The 6,126-nt window shown below is 46.5% G+C and overlaps 1 non-coding gene across 1 annotated transcript; it reads right to left on the minus strand.

Moving 5' to 3' along the window:
* Positions 1 to 5,578: 5,578 nt before the first annotated feature.
* Positions 5,579 to 5,660, minus strand: TRNAS-CGA (transfer RNA serine (anticodon CGA)). Its single transcript has one exon. It is a non-coding gene; the product is annotated as a tRNA-Ser (tRNA).
* Positions 5,661 to 6,126: the final 466 nt, after the last annotated feature.

Consider the following 6,126-nt stretch of genomic DNA (forward strand, 5'->3'; position numbering starts at 1 on the left):
CAGGAGGTGGAGCTTGCAGTGAGCCAAGATCGCGCCACTGCACTCCAGCCTGGGTGACAGAGCAAGACTCTGTCTCAAAAAAAAAAAAAAAAGAAAACATTACCAGCCGGCGCGGTGGCTCACGCCTGTAATCCCAGCACTTTGGGAGGCCGAGGCAGGTGGATCACGAGGTTAAGAGAGTGAGACCATCCTGCCCAACATGGTAAAACCTCATCTCTACTAAAAATACAAAAATTAGCTGGGCGTGGTAGCATGTGCCTATAGTCCCAGCTACTCCGGAGGCTGAGACAGGAGAATCACTTGAATCCAGGAGGCGGAGGTTGCAGTGAGCCGAGATCGCGCCACGGCACTCCAGCCTGGAGACAGAGTGAGACTCTGTCTCAAAAAAAAAAAAAAAAAGAAAGTTAGTTACATAAAAATAATTTTAAGTCCAGGCCCAGTGGCTCATGCCTGTAATCCCAGCACTTTGGGAAGCCAAGGCGAGCAGATCACTTGAGGTCAGGAGTTCATGACCAGCCTGGCAGCACGGTAAAACCCTGTCTCTACAATGCAAAAATAAGCCGGTGTGGTGGCGTGCGCCTATAATCCTAGCTACTCGGGAGGCTGAGGCAGGAGAATCCCTTGACCCTGGGAGGCAGAGGTTATACAGTGAGCCATGATCGCACCACTGCACTCCAGCCTGGGCGACAGAGTGAGACTAATTTTTTTTTTTGAGACGAAGTCTCACTCTGTCGCCCAGGCTGGAGTGCAGTGGTGCGATCACAGCTCACTACAACCTCCGCCTCCCGGGTTCAAGCAATTCTCGTGCCGCAGCCTCCTGAGTAGCTAGGATTACAGGCATGCGCCACTATGCCCGGATAATTTTTTTATTTTTAGTAGAGACGGGGTTTCACCATGTTGGCCAGGCTGGTCTCAAACTCCTGACCTCAGGTGATCCACCCGCCTCGGCCTCCCAAAGTGCTGGAATTACAGGCGTGAGCCACCGTGTCCAGGCAAAATAATAATACTTTTAAGATCTAAGAATTTATTGCTGAAAAGATCATTATATGGTGAGACTACCTAGTTAGTAAAGAGAAGGAACTTCATGAGGGATGGCAGGGGTTGGGCTGTCACACAGAGATGACCAGCCAGATTAGATGGAAGGTATCTTAGTGGAAAGATGTAAGGGTAAGAAAAACGGGCAATTTAGGCAGGGTATGTTGATAATAGGATCATGTGTTTGTTTAGATGGGGAACTGAGGTTCCTGGACAGGGGAATAATATGATGAAAGCAGTGTAATGACACTAATATAGGGTGGATTTCAGTGTGGTGAAACTATGGCACCTTGAAGGCCATTGTTAACAGGCATGAATTAAGATGATGTGCTTGGGGAAGCAACTGATGAATCAGTGTGATGGGCTTGGGAGAAAACAAACTTCAGATAATTAATTCTTAGAGCTGGAAATGAAGGAATTCAGTGAATAGTGGTATCAACAAAAGTGGGAAAAGTTCAGAACGATGATTGTGGGAGAGGAAGAGAAGCTTTGTTTGCATATTAGGTGACACTAGGCCAGCTGTGCAGAGATGTGAACAGCTGGAGATAAAGGACCATGGTTTAGCTGAGGAGATACCTGGAAAGGTGGCTCTGAGATTTTGTCTTGGGAGAATGAAGCTTTGGTGGAAATTCCACAGGAGGAAGAAGAAAGCAAATGAGGTGGAGAAGCAGTATACTGAGAAGGAGAAAAACAATAAGTGTTTCTGAAGGCCAGTAAGAAATCAATGTTGTTTCAAACACAGAAAGGATGGAGACTGAGAAGAGATTATTAAATTTGTCCAGTGGTTTCTATTAACGTCTAAAAAACTTCAGGAGGCCGGGCGCGGTGGCTCACACCTGTAATCTCAGCACTTGGGGAGGCTGAGGCAGGTGGATCACTTGAGGTCAGGAGTTCAAAACCAGCCTGGTCAACATAGCAAAACCCCGTCCCTACTAAAAAATACAAAAAAAAAAAATTAGCCAGGCGCATGGTAACAGGGACCTGTAATACCAGCTACTTGGGAGGCTGAGGCAGGAGAATTGCTTGAACCTGGGAGGTAGTGGTTGCAGTAAGCCGAGCTTGTGCCACTGCACTCCAGCCTAGGTGAGAGCAAGACTCTGTCTCAAAAAAAAATAAAAAGTAAAAAAGTAAAAAAGAAAAAAAAAACCAAAACACTTCAGGAGGCAGAAACCAGATGACAGGGTATCTGATAGTATGAAACTGGAGGCAGAAAGGTATACATTTTATTCGAAAAATAAAATGAAGTAGAAAACAATGTGGAAATTTGAAAGTGTCAAATGAAGGTGGGGTTTTGTTTGTTCTGAATTCATGAAGGATTGATCCAGTGGAGTAGAGGAATTTGAAGGTGTTATGGAAGGATATTTATGGAAGGTTCCTTAGGAGGTTTAAATGAGTGGGACTACAGGCCTAAGTGGAGAAGGTTACTTCAGGGAAAATATGCAAGGCCACATACTGTAGCAGGAACTAAAGAATGCCAGTGGGTGATATGTAAATACGTAAGAATGGTGAGAGAGAGGGGGCCAGATCATGCAAGGTAAAGAAAGGTAAAAGAATAGATAGGATTTGTTGGAGTGGAAGAGGAAGGGTGAAGGAATTGGGGAGATGGGGTGGGTACATGGGGATGGCAGAAATTTAAAATGATCTATTGTATATGAAGGTTTGAAGCCTTGGCCTCTCACCCACAAAAGTTACAAGAGAAGCATTTGAGAGTAAAAGGGATGAACTTCAAGTAGCAAACTACCTCTGCCATATTTCCCTTCTTGGTCCAGATCCTCCATTTTGTAAACCATGGAGCCTTCTTCCCTTCACAACATAGTTGTTGGTTGCCCTCTGCTGGTCAATTCTGGTCTTGGCTCTCCAGATATTTAAATATGAGAACCTGTGCAAATTGGGATTTGGTAGGAAGGAGAATCATGAGCCTATGAGATTTTATAAATTCATTCAACACATAGTTGATCACATCTATAAGGCCTTGTAGAGAAGATACAAATAAATAAAATACACAGCCCTAACTCTCAAGAAGCTTATATACCAGTCTAAAGATTAAAACATGTACACGTAACTACTGTAAAAAACACCCATTTATGCAAAAAAATTTTAAAAACTGACTGGCTTATCTGTGTTTAATGTGTTTATATGCCACAGGGGAAGAAAGACTTCACATAATAAGTTGAGAGCATAGGATGTGGTAGGCAACAAGTGGTCAGAGAAAACTCCACAGGAGAACCAATATTTAGGTGGAGAATGAGTAGAAAGTGTGGAAGAGAAAGATTATTCCAGGCAGAGAACACCATGAGCAAGGCTAAATAACTACCAGGAAGAACTAAAAGAATGCCAGTGGACAGATGTAGTGAATATGGAAGAGTGGTGAGAGAAAAGGGGTCATATCCTGCAACACAGAAAGCAGCCATAGAAGGGTTTAAGGTCCCGGACTGCAGTGTGGATGCTTTAGTGCAGCTTTCTATATATTACCTCGTATGGTGCTCACAAATACCACTACCTTCCAAATGAAGGCTCTAGCTCAGCCTGCACTCACCCCTGAGAAAAGTGAGCATATTTGAGACATATTTAGAAGGTAAAATAAATGGAACATGTTTCTATTTTATTTTTATTTTATTTTATTTGAGACAGTCTTGCTGCATCACCCAAGCTGGAGTGCAGTGGCACGATCTTGGCTCACTGCAACCTCTGCCTCTTGGGTTCAAGTGATTTCTCCTGCCTCAGCCTCCCAAGTAGCTGGGATTACAGGCGCCCGCCAACCACACCCAGCTAATTTTTGCATTTTTAGTAGAGATGGGGTTTCACTACATTGGCCAGGCTGGTCTTGAACTCCTGACCTCATGATCCGCCTGCCTCAGCCTCCCAAAGTGCTGGGATTACAGGGGTGAGCCACCACACCCACCCCTGTTTTTATTTTATTTTTATGTTAGCATATCAAGGGAGAAGCCCTTGCATGCAATTTAGTGAATGGTGGTGGTGGTAGACTGACAGGTAGCTGGAGTGATCAAGAGCATCAAAGAGGAGGGGCCTAAAGAATTTTGGAAAGTGTTAATGGTGAGGGACAGGGAGGCAATGTGAGGGTCATGCTGGAAATAACAGCCTGAGCAGTGGTATGAAGGTGGGAAACTCTAAGGTATAAATGTGTAGAAAGCTCTATGTATTACCCTAGAGCCCCCTGCCCTTTGGGATTCCTTTTGGACAAAAGGCTGTGCAAGAAATACAAAAAGAACATCCTTGGCCAGACACAGTGGCTCACACCTGTAATCCCACCACTTTGGGAGGCTGAGGCAGGCGGATTGCTTGAGTCCAGGAGTTTGAGACCAGTCTGGGCAACATGGCGAAATCCCGGAACCCCGTCTCTACTAAAAATACAAAAAGTTAGCTGGGCGTGGTGGTGCATGCCTGTAGTCCCAGCTACTGAGGAGGGAGGATTGCTTGGGCCTGGGAGTTTGAGGTTGCAGTGAACTGAGATCGCACCAATGCACTCCAGCCTGGGCGACAGAGCGGGACCCTGTCTCAAAAACCACCCCCCAAAACAAACAACAAAATCCTCAACAAGCAGCCTAGATCCTCCCCACAATCAGAAATTAGGGGATAGGAAAAATGGGGTGAGATGAGTATAGGAGGGTTAAAGGTTAAAGATGAGATTAATTTCCTTGCTTGGTTAATACACATAGATAATTTAAAACAGTACCTGGCACATAATAAGCACTCAATAAAAAGTGAGAATTATCTTCCCATACCTTGGCTCTAACTGGATCTGCAATGATGTTTCAATAGGCTACTCCCTTCTAGCCCTGTACACCTCAAGGAAATCCAGATGAGAGAATCCTGTTTCCTGGGTCTTCGGTGTAATCAGACCTACAAGGTGTGACTTCTGGTCATGAAATTTAGAGGAAACTCTAAGTTTGACTAATATTGCAAAACAGCCACTCACATTCCCAAAATGTAACCCTTCAACCAAATCCTTCCCTATGCCCTCAAAAGAATGAGACGTGCCAAAGCTCTCCCAGCAAGCCTGAAGTTACAAAATTCTGAAAATGCCTCACAGTCTAGCAGCCAATACAGTCGTGCATAATTAAACTTCCCAAGATCACTCCCATCCTCCCAAATCCAGGGGTTAAGACCTTTTGGCGGCTTCCCTTTTGGAGAGAGAAAGTGCACGAAAGAAACGTGTGAGAACTGGGGTTACCTTTATGTGTTGTGAAAGGGGTTAAAAAAGTCGCCGTCAGGCCGGGCGCGGTGCTCACGCCTGTAATCCCAGCACTTTGGGAGGCCGAGGCGGGCAGATAACCTGAGGTCAGGAGTTTGAGACCAGCCTGGCCAATATGGTGAACCTGTCTCTACTAAAAATACAAAAATGAGCCAGGTGTGGTGGCGCATGCCTGTGGTCCCAGCTACTCGGGAAGCTAAGGCAGGAGAATTGCTTGAACCCGGGAAGCGGAGGTTGCGGTGAGCCGAGATCGCGCCACTGCACTCCAGCCTGAGCAACAGAGCGAGACTCCCTTTCAATAATAAGAAGAGGAAAAAAAAAAAAAAAACCCGTCACGAACAGGATTCGAACCTGTGCGGGGAAACCCCATTGGATTTCGAGTCCAACGCCTTAACCACTCGGCCACCGTGACTTCCAAAACCGCACTTTATCGCGCGCTTACAGAAGGGGTCCGCACTGCAATCCGGGAATGCGTGCGGGAACCGGAAGCAGGGTACCGGCCCCGACACACACACACCTGAGGACTCCCCCACCCCTCGGTTCCTTACTTCCTATCTAGGCCACCCAAAGAAAAAGAGTCGGATGAACCGGGTGACCCAGGGAGGGAGGGTCTCCTCCCTAGCGAAGAGTCGGGGTCTCGAGTAGGAGCTCACACCTACTTAGGAGGCGACAGCGAGGCCTGCGGAGGAAGCAGTTGAGGGAAGGCACTGGGCCGCCAGGGTGGCGACTAGGGGACTTTTGGGTTAACAAGTGAGGGGGGTGCTGGGTGGACAAGGCGCGAGGGGTGAGGAAGACTGAAAAGTTTAAATGGGGAGCTGCTGTGAATGGATGGAAGGAAGGAACTTCTTGGTGAAAGGGGTTTGGGGTTTTGGGGGACG

This window comes from Gorilla gorilla, chromosome 10 (assembly GCF_029281585.2).
Source record: "Gorilla gorilla gorilla isolate KB3781 chromosome 10, NHGRI_mGorGor1-v2.1_pri, whole genome shotgun sequence".
NCBI classification, from domain to species: Eukaryota; Metazoa; Chordata; class Mammalia; order Primates; family Hominidae; genus Gorilla; species Gorilla gorilla.